Genomic DNA, 16041 nt, shown 5'->3' with positions numbered 1-16041 from the left:
AGCGAACTAGTGAAGTGATGTTTCATTAACAAATTTCAGGAGGAGCTCGCGCAGATAATTAACACGGCCAATTCATCATCAGCAATCACTCCCTATCCAATCACTCTCCCTATCCCATTACTACAGTCCCTTTAAATAACCAAGCAGTCCTACCTTCAGCTATCTCTGATTCCAGCATCCCTCCCACCCCCCCTGTTTATTTTCTCCTCACCTCCAGCCAGGGGGGGGGGGCGCTATTGGGTTCGGGCCAAAGGCCGAGCTCGGACCCCTCTCCCTGGGCAGGGGGAGTGCCCCGGGCTCGGGAATGACTACCGAGCTCGGAGCCCTCTCCCGGACAGCATGCCAAACACGCTTAACTTTTACGCTGTTTATTATATGCAAAAGCGAACTAGTGAAGTTATCAGTGTACTATCAGTACTTACACATGACTAGAGTGTTTTGTTTTCTCTCCTGAGCTCTTTCTTCCTGTCAGTTTGTCTGTCATGTTTGTTTTAAGCCCAAGCCATGCCATCTCTGTGGCTGTAGGTACATTTGTTTTCATAATGGAATCTTCAATGGAAAGCAACATGAGTTATTTTTCAACAGTAAAGTTCTGTAAAGTACCACCAACACGGCCAGTTGCATAAACTTAGTCTCTATGATAAGACAGTGTCTTAAGAACTCGTTTGACCAGCTAGCAGATAACTAAGGGGTAATCAGTCTTTTATTTTGGATCCAACTTAAACTAATCTAAGTTTTTATGTAACCAAATTTTTAAAAATTTGACCAGTCTTAAAGAAAAAAAATGAATGACTAACTTTTAAGTCTGTCTAAACCTTTTATGCAACTGATCAACTCATTCTCAGTGTAGGGAGCATTGTGATGCTGCACCAGAGCTATATGACAGAAGGACTGAATTACCTCTGCTCCTGTAATTTATATCAGGACTGAAGCTGGTAAAGCTGTTTTTGAATTTGTTTATTCATTATCTGCTGACATTTTGATAGATGTAATAGTCTTTTATTTGTAGTATATATTTTTTATTTTTTATTTTTATATATAGCACATTTCATACACAATGGTAATTCAAAGTGCTGTACATAAGAGGAATAGCATAAAATCATAGTCATAAAAATTTAAAATAATAATCACACAAACAGAAGAACATTTTAAATGATTTTAAAATTGATTTAAATTAATTAAAAACAGTAGGAACAATAACAACAATAAAAAACAGAAAAATTGATTTTAAAATTAATTTGCACAGTAAAATGATTATACATAAAATAATGCAATCTGTTCGGACGAAGCACAGTGTTCATTCAATAAATGCACAACTAAACAGGTGAGTTTTGAGTCTGCATTTAAATGTGGCTAATGTATTAGCACATCTGATCTCTTCTGGAAGCTGGTTCCAACTGCGGGCGGCATAATAGCTAAAAGCGGATTCCCCTTGTTTTGTGTGAACTCTTGATATTACTAACTGACTCGATCCTAGTGATCTGAGTTGTCTGTTAGGTTTGTATAAAGTGAGCATATTTGCAATGTATGTAGGTCCTAGGCCATTGAGTACTTTATAAACGAGTAGAAGTACTTTAAAATCTATCCTAAACATAACTGGAAGCCAGTGTAAGGACCTGAGGACTGGTGTAATATGCTCTGATTTTTTGGTTCTAGTCAGAATCCTGGCAGCAGCGTTCTGTATGAGCTGCAGCTGTCTAATGGTCTTCTTGGGAAGGCCAGTGAGGAGACCATTACAATAGTCCACCCTGCTGGTGATAAAGGCATGAACAAGTTTCTCCAAATCTTGACGGGAAACAAAACATCTAATTCTTGCAATGTTTTTGAGATGGTAGTATGCTGATTTAGTTACTGCTTTGACATGGCTACTGAAACTGAGGTCTGACTCCAGAATCACACCCAGATTCTTGACTTGATTTTTTGTTTTTTGACCCCTAGTGTCAAGATACGCATTTACCTTATGAACTTCATCTTTGTTTCCAAATGCTATGACTTCCGTTTTCTCCCTGTTTAACTGTAAAAAGTTTTGGCACATCCAACTGTTAATTTCATCAATGCATTGGCAGAGAGAGTCAATGGGGCTGTAGTCATTTGGTGATAAGGCTAGGTAAATCTGGGTATCATCTGCATAGCTGTGATATGCTATTTGGTTCTCTCTCATTATTTGACTTAGTGGGAGCATATACAGGCTGAACAACAGCGGCGCTAGAATTGAGCCTTGTGGGACTCCACATGTCATGGACGTCCACTTAGACTTATGTTCTCCTATACTCACATAATAGCCTCTCCCTTCTAAGTATGACCTGAACCATTTGAGAACCATCCCAGAAAGCCCGACCCAGTTTTCCAGTCTATCAAGAAGAATGTTATGATCGACAGTGTCGAACGCAGCACTGAGATCTAGTAGTACCAGCACTGATATTTTGCCAGAATCTGAATTTAGGCGAATATCATTTATTATCTTTATGAGCGCTGTCTCTGTGCTATGATGTTGTCTGAAGCCAGATTGGAAATGGTCCAGGTATCCATTTGAGTTTATGTAGTGATTCAGCTGATTAAAAACAACCTTTTCAATAATCTTGCTTATGAACGGAAGATTTGAAATTGGTCTATAGTTGCTCAGTATGGTGTTATCAAGATTTTTCTTTTTCAGAAGGGGCTTAACAGCTGCAGTTTTCAGGGAGTTTGGAAAAGTCCCAGAAAGAAGTGAGGTGTTCACCACTTCTAAAAGATCTGCTTCTAAACAGCTAAGCACACTTTTGAAAAAAGATGTGGGAAGTGTGTCGAGGTGGCAGGTTGACGATTTGAGGTGCTTTACTGTTTCTTCCAAAATGTTGCTATCGATTTCTTCAAAAGTAGACATAATGACTTCTTTTTGAAATTGCGGTCGAAACTGTCTGATCTCTGCATAACTTGAGGGTGTGCTAATTGTCTTTCTGATATTATTGATCTTCTCAGAAAAGAAGGAAGCAAACTCATCGCACTTGCTGTCAGAGAGCAGTTCACTAGGGATCTGACTAGGGGGGTTTGTTAGTCTCTCAATGGTAGCAAAAAGAGTGCGAGTGTTGTTTAAGTTGCTGTTTATAAGGTTCGAGAAGAATGTTTGTCTAGCTTTACCTAGTTCAACATTGAAAGCATGAAGGCTGTCTTTATAGATGCTATAGTGAATTTCAAGTTTTGTCTTCCGCCACATCCGCTCAGCTTTCCTGCATTGTCTTTTCATACTCTGTACTGCTGTTGACTTTCTCCACGGTGATTTTTTGCCAGTCATCTGTCTGACCTTCACAGGTGCGATGTCATCAATGACATTCTTAACTTTTGAGTTAAAGGAGTCCAGGAGAAAATCAACAGAGTCTGCAGAAATGCTTGGCATTGAAGATATAGCCTTCATAAATAGCACACTTGTGTTATCGTTAATGCATCTCTTCCTGACAGAGACTGATCTAGATTCAGTGGTAGCAGAGATCAATATATCAAAGAAAATACAGAAGTGATCAGATAGTGCTACATCCTTGATAACAGTGGATGAAATGTTTAGACCCTTACTGATGAGTAAATCAAGAGTGTGTCCACGATTGTGTGTGGGCCCATGCACATGCTGAATCAGGTCAAACGTGTTCAAAACCGTTATAATTTCTTTTGTAGTTTTGCTTTCTGCATTGTCTATGTGAACATTAAAATCCCCTGCAATAGCAAAAGAGTCAAACTCTGAACAAACCATTGATAGCAGTTCTGTGAACTCTTCAACAAAGGCTGGAGAGTATTTTGGGGGCCTGTAAATAATGATAAACAGAATGCGTGGAATACCTTTCAGTAAAATCCCTAGATATTCAAAAGACAAGTACTGACCAAATGACACTTGTTTGCATTCATAGACATCTTTAAATAGAGCAGCAACACCACCACCTCTTTTAACAGCTCTGCAGACATTCATGTAAGTGAAATTAGAAGGAATTGCTTCATTTAGGATTGTCGCACTGGAATTGTCTTCTAACCATGTTTCATTTAAAAACATAAAATCCAGGTTGTTTGTGGTTATAAAATCATTGATCAGAAGTGATTTATTTTTTAGTGAGCGAACATTTAAAAATGCTAGCTTGATCGCATGCCTAATAAGCCTCAGATTAGTAAGTAAGTAAGTAAAATTTATTTCTATAGCACTTTTCACAGATAGACATCACAAAGTGCTTCACAGTAAAATGTAATACTAGAACAATTTAAATACATTCCACAAAAAACAAACAGCAAACACAACAAACAGCCATAAAAAAACCCTCGACTAACCAAAAGCCTGCTTGAAGAGCAAAGTCTTCAGTTCTTTTTTAAAAGAATCAACTGAGTTCGCGCAACGTAGAACAAGGGGCAAAGCATTAGATGTGTGAACTGTACGATTTGAAAGGGCCTTAGACTTTCTATCACATATTAAAACAGAAATAGGGAAAGCTACAGGCACACTGGGTTCCCGCTTGTTTTGTAAACATTCCTGATTGTTTCTGCTACCGTAGCGGGGACCCGACACATATCACTGAGAGCTGTTATCAGTTGTTTTTGGTTCACTCACAGCAGATGCAGGAGGGTTTGAGCCCTGGCGTTGTGGCAGCGGCCGGAGAGCTCTCACAGGAGGAGGAGGAGGGTAAGCTGGGCCCACAGGCTTTGGTGGTTGTGGCGCCTGCCGTTTTTTAGTTGATAACTGGGGACTTGCAGCAAAAGAGTGGGAGAGTCTGGTTCCAGCATATACCAGTTCCTCCATTTTCTGTGAGAAGCTTAGAAGTGGAGATGCTGGAGAGAGGGATAATGTGTCTGGTGAATGGAGCTCTGGCTCTGGTGTTTCCGGTGGCTGAAATATGTTGTTGTCCTGGCTTCCCTGACTGTTTAACAGAAAGTCATCCTTCGGTGTTGAGTCTTGGAGCTGTTGTAGTACGTCACAGTCTGTCTGTGATAAGCTCTGTGAGCAGGGCTCAGCCAGGAAAGTGTCCATAAGCAGTGCTTGTTGTGGCTGCGTGGCGTTGTCAGTGTCCTTGTTGGTTGTGTTGGCCACATGATGACTCTGAAGCTGATAAGATGTCCTGTCGTCACTTTGTCCAAGTGTGTGTGTGCCATTCATGTTGGGTAGACTCACACATTCTACTGATAGATGCTGGAGTGAAAAGTAGATATTGTCCTTAAGCACTCTCGCACCAAGTTTGTTTGGGTGAAGGCCGTCCAGTTTGAACAGTTGTCTATGGCCCCAGAAAAGATTGAAGTTGTCAATGAAGTTGATTCCTTTTAGACTGCAGGTTCTTTGTAGCCAGGTATTCAGTCCAAGCAACCGTGAAAACATGTTAGTTCCCCTTGCTGGGAGTGGTCCACTGATGAACGACTGAATTTCAAGTCTTCGAAGTGTTTCAATGAGTTCACCGAAATCCTTCTTTAGGAGTTCTGACTGCTCTTTCCGAATATCGTTCTTTCCCACATGGATGATGATTCGATTTGCAGTCTTGTGCTTCTTTAGAATGTTCTGAAGTTCCGTGTTCACATCAGAGACGGTTGCTTGAGGACAACAGCATGTAGTTGTAGTTCTGCTACTGATATTTCTGATAATGGAGTCCCCCACTATCAGAGTCCTGGGCTCGGCTGCGCTCTGAGCTGAGTGCCGCTGTCTGCTCGACCTTGCGCGCCTGTTTATAGCAATGTTAGGAGTTGGCTGACATGATACATGTTCAGTCACATTTGGGGATTCCTCACCCACATTCATTAATGCATCAAATCTGTTTTTGAGCTGTATAGGGGGTGGTAAAACAACAGTTTTTGCAAGCCTTGTCGTAGCCATATCTGGGGTAGAGGCTGATACCGCAGCAATACGAGATACTCTTGACAGTCTGATGTCTCGAGTGCCTTTGGGTCTCGCTCCCTGTTTTTGCCATCGATTTGTGTGTCGATCAGTTTTGGCTTGTTCCTCTACATTTCTAAACTGTCGAAATTGACTAGATTCACAGGACTCACCGGCTGTATGCTGAGGGGGTCCGTGATGATGATCTTCTGTGTGTTCCGCCTGTTTTGGAAGTCCAGCAAGTAACTTTGTTTCTAAAACCACAATCCTTTGTAAAAGTCTGTGGCAGTTTGTGCAGCAAGTAGATTCCAGAAGAGGCATTTTTCTTGTCTGTTGAAAGTAGGCAGCTGTGTTTTCCCGTCTCCGGAATGTAAACTGCTGGCAGTGGGAGGCAAAAAGTCTCCTTTTTTCGTGATGTTTGTATCAAAAATGTTGTCTGAGCACTGTGCTGATCTGCTGAAGTTAAATATTAGGAAAATCTGAGAAAAGTTTGTAGTGCCTGGAGCCAATCAGACATGAAATAACTAGTTATATTCCTTAAATGACTTCTCCCCCATGATTAACACCTATGTGCTATGAGCCAGTCCTTTGTTCACTATCCAGCTCATCCCCCCACCATCAAGATAAGACTCCTACAGGAATGCAGGGAAAGATAGACTTTCCTTATTCAGACATGCAGTCCCACATACAGTTATATAGAAATGTACACGTATCAATGTGTTACCTTTTCTTATATTGTTGTTTCTGTTACGTATGTCGGCCTCAAACATTAATCCGCAATAGGTGAATTATTGTGCATGCTAAGACTCACGTTTAGAATCACTCAGTCAACCGAGAAGATTCATAGATCATGTTTGGTGTCTATGAGCAGCATTTATTATTCCCTAAATGTTAATGTTTGTGGCATCTTAATAACTCCTTGCTTTATATGTATTATTGAACTTTTGAAAGTTTGGTGGCCAAACAACCAATCAGCTTCCACATGCGAAACAACATTTTGAGAGACAAAGACTTTCAATCTTCCCTCCAAAACTCAGATCAACCGGATTGGACAAGGTCCAACTGTGGGCGTGAACGACCTACAGGTTTATAAACCTTCCCTCATCTCTCTCTCACTCGCTCTTGCCTTCGGGACACAAAGACACGTCACCCGCACCTCCCCCCAGATCCATGGGGGGGGGGGGGGGTCTCACCTAGCGGAGGAGATGATGAGGCCTGCAATACTCTCAAGGAACTGGAAAGGACTTTCTGAACTGAACACAAACGGAACCAATGCACAACAACAACAAGCTTGCAAGTATCCGTCCTTTCTACAAACGTAGATAGCTGCGTTTAAGGCGTTTTATAAAAGAAACGATTTCAGGATGTTCAGAACCGTTACATTCCTGTCCCTATGCAAACTCACTTTCCGTCTCTCTCTCTCTCTTACTCTCTCTCTCTCTCTCTCTCTTACTCTCTCTCTCTCACGCGTTCTCTGTCTATTTGTGTTTTATGTACGTTTGTCTATGTGCGATCGTTTGTAAGTAGAATAGTTTAAAGGTCCCATATCGTCAAAATCAAAATTTCCTGGCTTTTTTCATGATAACTAAGGTCTAGGGGCTATGTAACTACCATATGAGTTTCAAAACAGTCAATCCACAGTAAACTGCACACAGCCTGCTTAAAGTAGCTGTTCATTTTCAGGAGCAGCTGTGACTTCCGTAACGATGTGACGTCCGATCGACTCAAGTCACCGCCTTCAGTCACAAACCAACGTCCCACCCTCCTTTTGTCAAACCCCCAGACAACAACGCATCCATTCCATTGAGCAACAACAGGAAAACAAGTGGAGAAAACCCTGTTCAGTCGATAGATGTCAAGCTACGATCATTACACAGGCTTCAGAACAACGTGAATATAAGAGACCAGCGGCACGTCAACTTCAGCCTCTTTCACACAGCGATTCCGGTAAATACACGGATAATGTGTCCCACGATTTGTTCCGGAATTGTTTAATTTGGTTCATTCACAGTTGTTTTCCGGAATCTGTGCGTGCTTTACACACAAACCATAAAGACATGTGACGTTTGGATGTGAGATGTAATGCGACGCGTACGTTTCACTAAACTGAAACTAACCTGAACAAACTGTGCTTCAGCGCTGATAGTGAGGAGCTGGCTCTGCCTGATGATCGCTGCTTCATTCCACTTTGCACGTAACGTTATTTTTCGTTGTGAAGAGTCGCTTGATAACGTGCATCATTACTACAACACTGCCTTTAGGTTCTGGCTTTGGTTCACACAGTTCCCGTAATTTTCCAGAATCAGCGCGCATTGTGAAAGGGGCTTTACTAAAGCAACAGTTATGTAGCCTACTGCATTCGGTGTTTGTAAAAGAAAAAACATTAATGATCATTCTAAAATATCCTGTTGAGTATCAGCTCTCTCTATTGCTCTGAGCTCGCTTACGCTTACAGCATACATGACCGTAGTTACCTGTGATTGGCCTGGTTGTGCATCACTCAGAAAACAACAGGCCAATCAGAAGAGAGGCTCATGAATATTAATTAAATGGGCCAAAATCGACCTGTTTTTGACAGAGCTCCTAAAAAAGGAGCTGTAAAAATATATTGAGATGGATTTTGGCACTTATACCGCAAATATATATTCTTAAGGACATCAACAAATAAAATAAACCTCCAGAAATGTGTACGATATGGGACCTTTAATAAACAACCATATATTCACATATAATGATTCTCTGTGCTGAATGCTTACATTACAAAGTCACTTAAACTGTGTCGATCTCATATTGCTACCTTAAGCCCTATTCTGTTCAATTGTTTTAACTCCGTTCTGTTTGGTAAAAATGCGTTGCCGTGACGACGGGCCAACGTCAGAGTATGGGTATCACTGAATAATTTGCTGGACAAAGAAACCAGTCGATATCGTTATTACTGTTACTGATCAGAAACTGGAAATTGCGTATATTTAATGACGATTATTATACACGATTTCCTGTGAGTTAAACTACTTTCCCTGACTGAAATGTATGTTTTAAATAACTAATTTCATCCTATTCATTGGTCGTAAGACCTGGTGGAGTTTGCAGTGTATATGTGATGAGAGAAACAGTCTCATGCATATACACACACATATTGATCATCTTAAATTCTTTGAGCTAACCAAAATTCTCTACAAGTTCAAAAGCACACTGTAAAAAATGATTTGTTGACTCAACTTGACTTGGTCAAGTCATCTTTTTGCAATGACTCAGTTAAGTTTAGCAAACACTAGGTGTCAAGTTCACTCAACTTAAATGTAGTTGTTGAAAAAACTTACAGTAAGTTGAGCCAACTTACTATATCAATTAAAGAACACTTGAAATTTTTTGAGTCAACTTATTTTTTTATGTTTTCTCAACCATTAACCAAGTCTAACTGACATAACATTTTTATTTTTCCAAAATATTCTAACTTAACTACTTAGGTTTACTGGACTTCATTGCTTTGACAAGTAGTTTTAGATATCTCTGGAATCAGATTTTTTTTAATGAAATTAACACAACAGCAAAATTGAAACTCTCAGCATTTATTTTTTAAACAGATAAATTGCATTTAAAAACCTTCACATATACACAGCTCACACAAACAAGTGTAAACTTCCCTATGCACAGACCCTATGCCCTCTATGCACCACATCTTAGTGCCAAAATAGTACAAATAACTCTCATTGTCATTATCAGATATTTCCATTGCAGAAACAAGTGTACATGAAGCAGTGTTAAAAAATCTTCACATTAAACTCTTCAAAAATTGTCAATTACCAATTGTAGAAACATGACAAGGAAAGAGGAAGCAGTACAAAAAAACAACAAAAACAATCTTTGGACAAAAAATAAAAAATAGTAAAGTTCCATTAAACAATCAGATCCAAAACAACAATGCTCTTAAAAGGAGAAGTTAGTTTTCAAAACAAAAAATTACAGATCATTTACTCACCCCCTTCTCGTCCAAGATGTTTGTGTCTTTCCTTCTTCAGTCGATAAAATATTATGTTTCTTGAGGAAAACATTTCAGGAATTATCTCCATTTAATGGATTTCAATGGTGCCTCAGGTTTGAACTTCCAAAATGCAGTTTAAATGCAGCTTCACCCGGCTCTAAACGATTCCAGCCAAGGAATAAAGATCTTATCTAACATATGATCGGTCATTTTCAAAACAAACTGACAATTTATATATTTTCTTGTCCAAGTCTAAAAATATATAGTTGAAATATTTTTATTTTCTATACAACTGCTTTGCAAAGATGTGTATTGTGAAAAGCGCTAAACAAATAAACTTGAATTGAACTCAGACAAAACAAGCTTTTGAGGTTAAAAAGAATATAAATTGTTAATTTGTTTCAAAAATGATCAATTGTTTTACAAGATAAGACCCTTCTTCATTGGCTGGGATCATTTGGAGTCATTTAAATTTTGAAGCTGCATTTAAACCACATTTTGAAAGTTCAAACGTGGGGTACTATTGAAATCTATTATATGGAGATAATTCCTGAAATATTTTTTATCAAGGAACATAATTTCTTAGTGACTGTAGAAAGAAATACACGAACAAGTTGGATGTCAAGTGGCTGAGTAAATTTTCTGCAATTTTTAATTTTGGAAGATAACTTCTCCTTTAAACTTCAAACCATTACAATGATTAGGAAAAAAAACAGACCAGTACAAGAAGGAAACAAAGATTTAGTTTGTTTTATGTCTTATCGCAGTAACTTGCTCTTCAAGGATTGAATTCTTGGTTGTAGAAGTCTGATGAGACTCCAATAAACAGATAAATCATAAGTGAATCTTTTGGGTAGTCGAGGTTTAACACGAACACCAGGCCCATCAGGTTCAGAAAAGCATTAGGTACATCACTAAGGTGACGCATTACCAATTGTTCCTCAATCACCAGGGCATTGTCATTGTAGAAGGCTGGGAGACGTTCCATCATATTGTCCACAACCAATAGGAGTCCAATCGCCACACCATTGATTCCATCCTCATCATGGTCACTGGGCTTTATAGAACATAAACAAAACAAGGTACTATTACTCAAAAGCAATTACACAAACATAGTCCCCAGACCCCCGAAAATTAAGAGACATAATGTTCAGTTTACACTTGTTTTTTCATAATGCTCTGTTTTCACCAGTGCATATTCCTTTTAAAATGCCTAACTTTTGCTACGGTTAACATTTACAGTACTCGTGCATTTTTGAATGGAGACTTTTGAATAAGCTAGTTTGAAAACTCCAGGGTTGCATTTTAGTGTAAATGGACCAAAACAGAGACTTTTGATAATGATGGCGTGGCTGCCCACATTCACTCTGCATATGCTTAACCATCTTAAACAATAACATCATTCTAATTGTTGTATCAATATATATGTATAGATAGACGCCCCTTTCGAACGCTTCAAGCATGTAGATGCTTCTGCCATCTAAGTAACAGGGCATCTACCTATACACATCTATGGCTGTACGATAGTCATGTGACATGCGTTTTTAGTTGTGTAGTGTAGACTGAGAAACACAGTAAGCAGAGTAAACGCCAGTGTAGACGAGGTTTTAACTTTAAAACACAAACGCACTAGTGTAAACGGGTTGTACATTTTTAAGCTTACCTTGCATGTCTTCATGAATTTTGTAGGAATCTCTCTCATGTACCCAGCAATGCTGCTGTCATCATCTTTTGGTTGTTGTCTGTAAAATATAGGATGGTTAAAGTACCAGCTTTATTCATTAAATCATTTGATTTTCTTTATTCATTTATCTTTTCTCCCTCTCATCATGTCTTTCATGTTTTTTATAACAAAAATAAAATATAAATAAAATTGTATAATATAGATAAAAACACAAAAAAATTATTTTAAATTTGCACATTTAAACTTGTATAATTTTATTAATTTGTTACCTTTTTGTTCAGCACCAAATTAAGATTTAATAGTGGCTGTAACATGCTCATGCCATTAAAATCAGGGTTGTCTAATCTGCTTCTGGAGGGCCAATAATTTATTGCAGAGTTTAACTCCAACCTGGTTAAACAGATCTGTCTGGAAGTTTAAAGTGATCCTGAACATCTTGATTAGTTGGTTTAGGTGTGTTTAATTGGGGTTAAAGCTAAACTTTTCTGGATCTTGGCTCCCCAGGAGCAGAATTGGGCACCCCTGCCTTAGATTCATTGGGGTTGTAACAACACTTTAAGGGACTGGTTACCAAAAAGATGATAATAGTCATTTACTCACTAACATGCCACTCCAAAAAAATAAAAAAATAAAAATGTATTCCATTCGATACAATGAAAATGATCAGTGTTAAACTGTCAAAGTCTGCATTAAATCAACATTTACAATATTTATTAAGGTGAACAATCAATCCATGCAAGTTAATCCTCTGAAAAAAAATTTTTTGGTAATCTTAATCAAAATCTGATCATCTGCTTCCGCTTTAGAATGGCATTCTTTCTGTTACCCCTTCAGTCGAATCACTTCGACGTTACATTGGGATCTCGCCTGAGAGACCGATCATCTCTGAGCCTTATATAAAAAAGGCCAATTGCAAATTGGCGAGTGGACGTGCGCGTCGGCCACTCCCCCGCACATGCGGGTATATAAGAAGGCGGCGCGCATCACTCAAACAGACTTTCGCTTTCAGAGCCGGTATGCTCAAGCCTTCTCTCCTCAAGAAAAAGGAAAACTTCACGTTCCTGCTGCTCTCTCTGCTGGTGTGCGCCGATTGAAAGAGACAAACTAAAAGAGTGAATTTCTCGGCGCCGCCAGCGGGGTCCCGCGGGCGGCCGTTTTCACGGCCATAAAAGCCTCCTGCGTTCCAGCGAGCAAGCCCCATTGAATGCACAGTGGTGCCGCGGTTTCCTCCCTGGGCAGACCGGGACTAAAAGAGCAATTTCTCACGGCTGTGTAAAGACGTTCTTTTCAGAATGGCTTTCCGGCCGTGCGCTTCTGGGTGTGGCAGTTTCCTCACCTCACTGGACGGACATGAAAGCTGCTTCACATGTCTGGGCATTGAACATGCTGAGGCAGCTTTCACGGATGGTTCATGCATTCATTGCGAAAGCATGACCATGGGAATGCTGAGGACTCGCCGCTCGCTCGCGGGCAGGCCCCCCTTCGCGCCCCACGGCCTGCGGAATTTTTCCGCCGCTGTGGCGAGGCACGAGGGGGAATTTCGAGTCACGGTGCCGAACGTTCCGCCGGCTCCAAAAGCCCTGCGGTCTTCCGCCCGCCAGCATACCCCCGTCGAGATGCCAAAGCAGTACGCCTCCCCGCCAGCCGGGCTGGGCGTCTCCTTTGGCGCTCCTCAGGAGGAAGAGATGTCTGACGCTGCGTCAGAGGGAGAGTCAGGGGGTGAGGACGCTCTTCCGGCGGCGCGGCGCCCCTCCGCGGTTGCTGCCCCGTCGGAGGCAGACTCCGAGCTCTCGGCTATGCTCCTCCGAGCCGCCAGGGGGATCGGCCTGGAGGTTACTCCATCGGCCTCGGCCGATCCTTCTCGGCTGGGCGACTGGTTCCTGGGGACGGCTCCGGCGGCATCGCCTCGCCCTCCCCCAGTGCCATTCTTCCCGGAGGTGCACGAGGAGCTGGTTAAGACCTGGCGGGCGCCCTTTTCATCTCGCCCGCTGCCCGGCTCCTCTCCCCTCGCCACCCTTGATGGCGGGGCGGCCAGGGGGTATGCGTCGGTTCCCCAGGTCGAGCGCGCTATGGCGGTGCAACTTTGCCCGCGTGGCGCTGCCACCTGGCGGGGCCGGCCGCGTCTCCCGTCCAAGGCGTGTGAGCGCTCGTCCGCCCTTGCGGGCCGCGCTTTTCACGCTGCGGGCCAGGCCGCCTCGGCCCTGCATGCGATGGCAACCCTGCAGGTCTACCAGGCCAAGGGGTTGAAACAGCTGCACGAGGGTGGTCCCGACCAAGGTACGATGCAGGAACTCCGCGCTGCCACCGACTTCGCCCTTCGTGCGACGAAGGTCGCGGCGCGGGCCCTTGGTCAGGTGATGTCCACGGCTGTGGTCCAGGAGCGACACCTGTGGCTCTCTCTGGCCCAGATGGCAGATGCCGACAAAGCACGCTTTCTCGACGCTCCCATCTCCCAGAGGGGCCTATTCGGCGACTCTGTCGAGGACTTTGCCCAACAGTTCTCGGCAGCCCAGAGACAGACGGAGGCGTTTCACATCCTGCCCCGCCGCGATGCTTTCATCCCGCCGCCGGAGGCACCGCCTCCGCCTGCACGTCGCCGAGGGCGCCCCCCTGCGGCCGCAACATCTACGGCTCGCCCCACCGCGGAGGCCCACGACGCCAGGTCGGCGAGAAGGGCCCGCAAGCGCAGAGCCAGCCGCAGGAGAGTGGCGCCGCCCGCGGCACAGGGATCGGCCCGAAACACCCGCAAGAAAACTGCGAAACGTCCCTGACGCGGGCCTCCAGAGGTGATTGAGACTGCTCCTTAGGGGATGCTAACAATCTACGCTCCCCGCTCCCGGTGGAGGGCCGGGAGCCACTGTGTACTTCAATGCTGCCGTCGGCTTTCGTCGACGGTACCCACTTTTTCTCAAAAAGAGCAATTTCTCACCTCTGGCTTCGGCCTCGAGTTTCCTTCTGAGCAGCACTTACACTCCTCGGAACCAGACTCGCGGCCGGCCTTCGCCAGCGCGGGATCCAGGGAAGAAGGTAAGCACTGCTTAGTGCAGTTAGACACTTCTCCAGGACGTTCATCCTTCTGGGTTCTGTCTCCTTCCCTGTCTCCCCCTAGGCTGCCCCACCACGGTCACGTCGGTCAACGTTCCCTTGATACCACTACGATGGTTGATACGGACGGTACGGCCCGGCCCCAGGCGTCCGCCCAGACTCAGAGGTACCCCTTACTTTCTTATTCGGGCAGGCGTGCCTCTGTTCTGCTTGCGGAGGTCGCGTTCCTACTGGCGAAGGACGCGATCCAGCCTGTCCCTCCCCCGGGACGAGGTCGGGACCTTTCAGTCTCGACTTCACGTGTCCAGTTAGTGTGGTGGGTTAATACCCGCCCTGGATGGAGCTCTGTCCCGATCCCTTTCAGGCTGTCGGCACACTCGCTCACGACGAAGCACATACAGCTATGTTTCCGTCTCCAGGGCTGGGTTGCAGCCATCTGCCTGAAGGGCACCCGCTGTCTCGTCTCGATCTTCCCCGGCGCACACCCCTCCGGCGGTCTGCCCCGGGGGTCGAGCGCTCAGCGCTAGGTGCTTCCATTTGGCTAGTCCCTCTCCTTCCTGCCTTCTTTAGGCCATGGGAGCTCCCCTGTCCCCTTTTTCGGCAGACAGGTATTCGCGTCTTCAACCGTCTCTTCGACTGGTGCTTTACCAGCCCACTCGTGAGTTCCGTTGTGCGAACATAGGGACTTGGTGCCTCGGCACCCCCGCCATCTGGTCCTTCAGGCCAACCGAGGGAATTCGTTTCCTCGGTCGGGAGCCTGACTCGGTCCTTAAGACAGCCCGCCTTACTACCTAGAGCGCGCAGTCAGTGCTGTAGTTCCTGAGTCAATCAGGCACAACATAGCGGTCCTCTCAACTGAGGCTCCTGGGGCACATGACAGCTCTAGCCGCTAAGAGCCGCTAAGCTTGTTCATGTGAGACCGCTTCAGCACGATCGAGTCCCAGGATGGGCATGGCATCTCGGCCCACTCCGGACTGGCGTTTTCCCGCAGTTTGGCCGACAAGCCAGCCCGTGGCTTACCACGGGTTGGGTTGCCATGTACGACAGAGGCTTACAGCCTCTCCATCTGCTCCCAGGGAGTACGTGGCACATTTTGCTACTTGCCATTCACTTGAAGCAGGTAAACTCAACCGTGCAGCCTATCGGCTCTCACGGCAGTCCACCACCTGCAGGATGGCGACTCCACCCCGTGACGCAGCTAGTTTGGAGCATATCGGTAGGCCAGCCACATCCGCTCGCCCCCGATTGCTCTCACTGCCAGCTGCCTCCTTCAGAGTAGCGCTGGCACTCAGCTGACCTCCGGGGCCCAAGTACGCCCTTCCCCAGTGAGCCTCCTTGCACAGACTCTGTGCAAGTCCAGGGAGGACGAGGAGTAAGTCTGTTGGTTGCGCTACAAGAATGGCCCACCCGGACTCAGGTCTAGTAACCGTTCCCTCGCGGCAGTCCCTCCCTGTAGGGCACGGTATGACACCCAGACCTCTCCGGTCTTCTCAGGCCGTGATACAATTATCACTCAGTCCG

At 44.2% G+C, this 16041-nt stretch overlaps 1 pseudogene; it reads right to left on the bottom strand.

Moving 5' to 3' along the window:
* Window positions 1-16041, bottom strand: part of LOC141338195 (uncharacterized) — a 103881-nt pseudogene that overhangs the window by 53241 nt on the left and 34599 nt on the right.

The sequence above is a fragment of the Garra rufa genome, chromosome 7 (genome assembly GCF_049309525.1).
Source record: "Garra rufa chromosome 7, GarRuf1.0, whole genome shotgun sequence".
In the NCBI taxonomy this organism is placed as follows: Eukaryota; Metazoa; Chordata; class Actinopteri; order Cypriniformes; family Cyprinidae; genus Garra; species Garra rufa.
The sequence above is the reverse complement of the archived record's forward strand: the minus strand, read 5'-3'. Positions and strand labels throughout refer to the sequence as shown.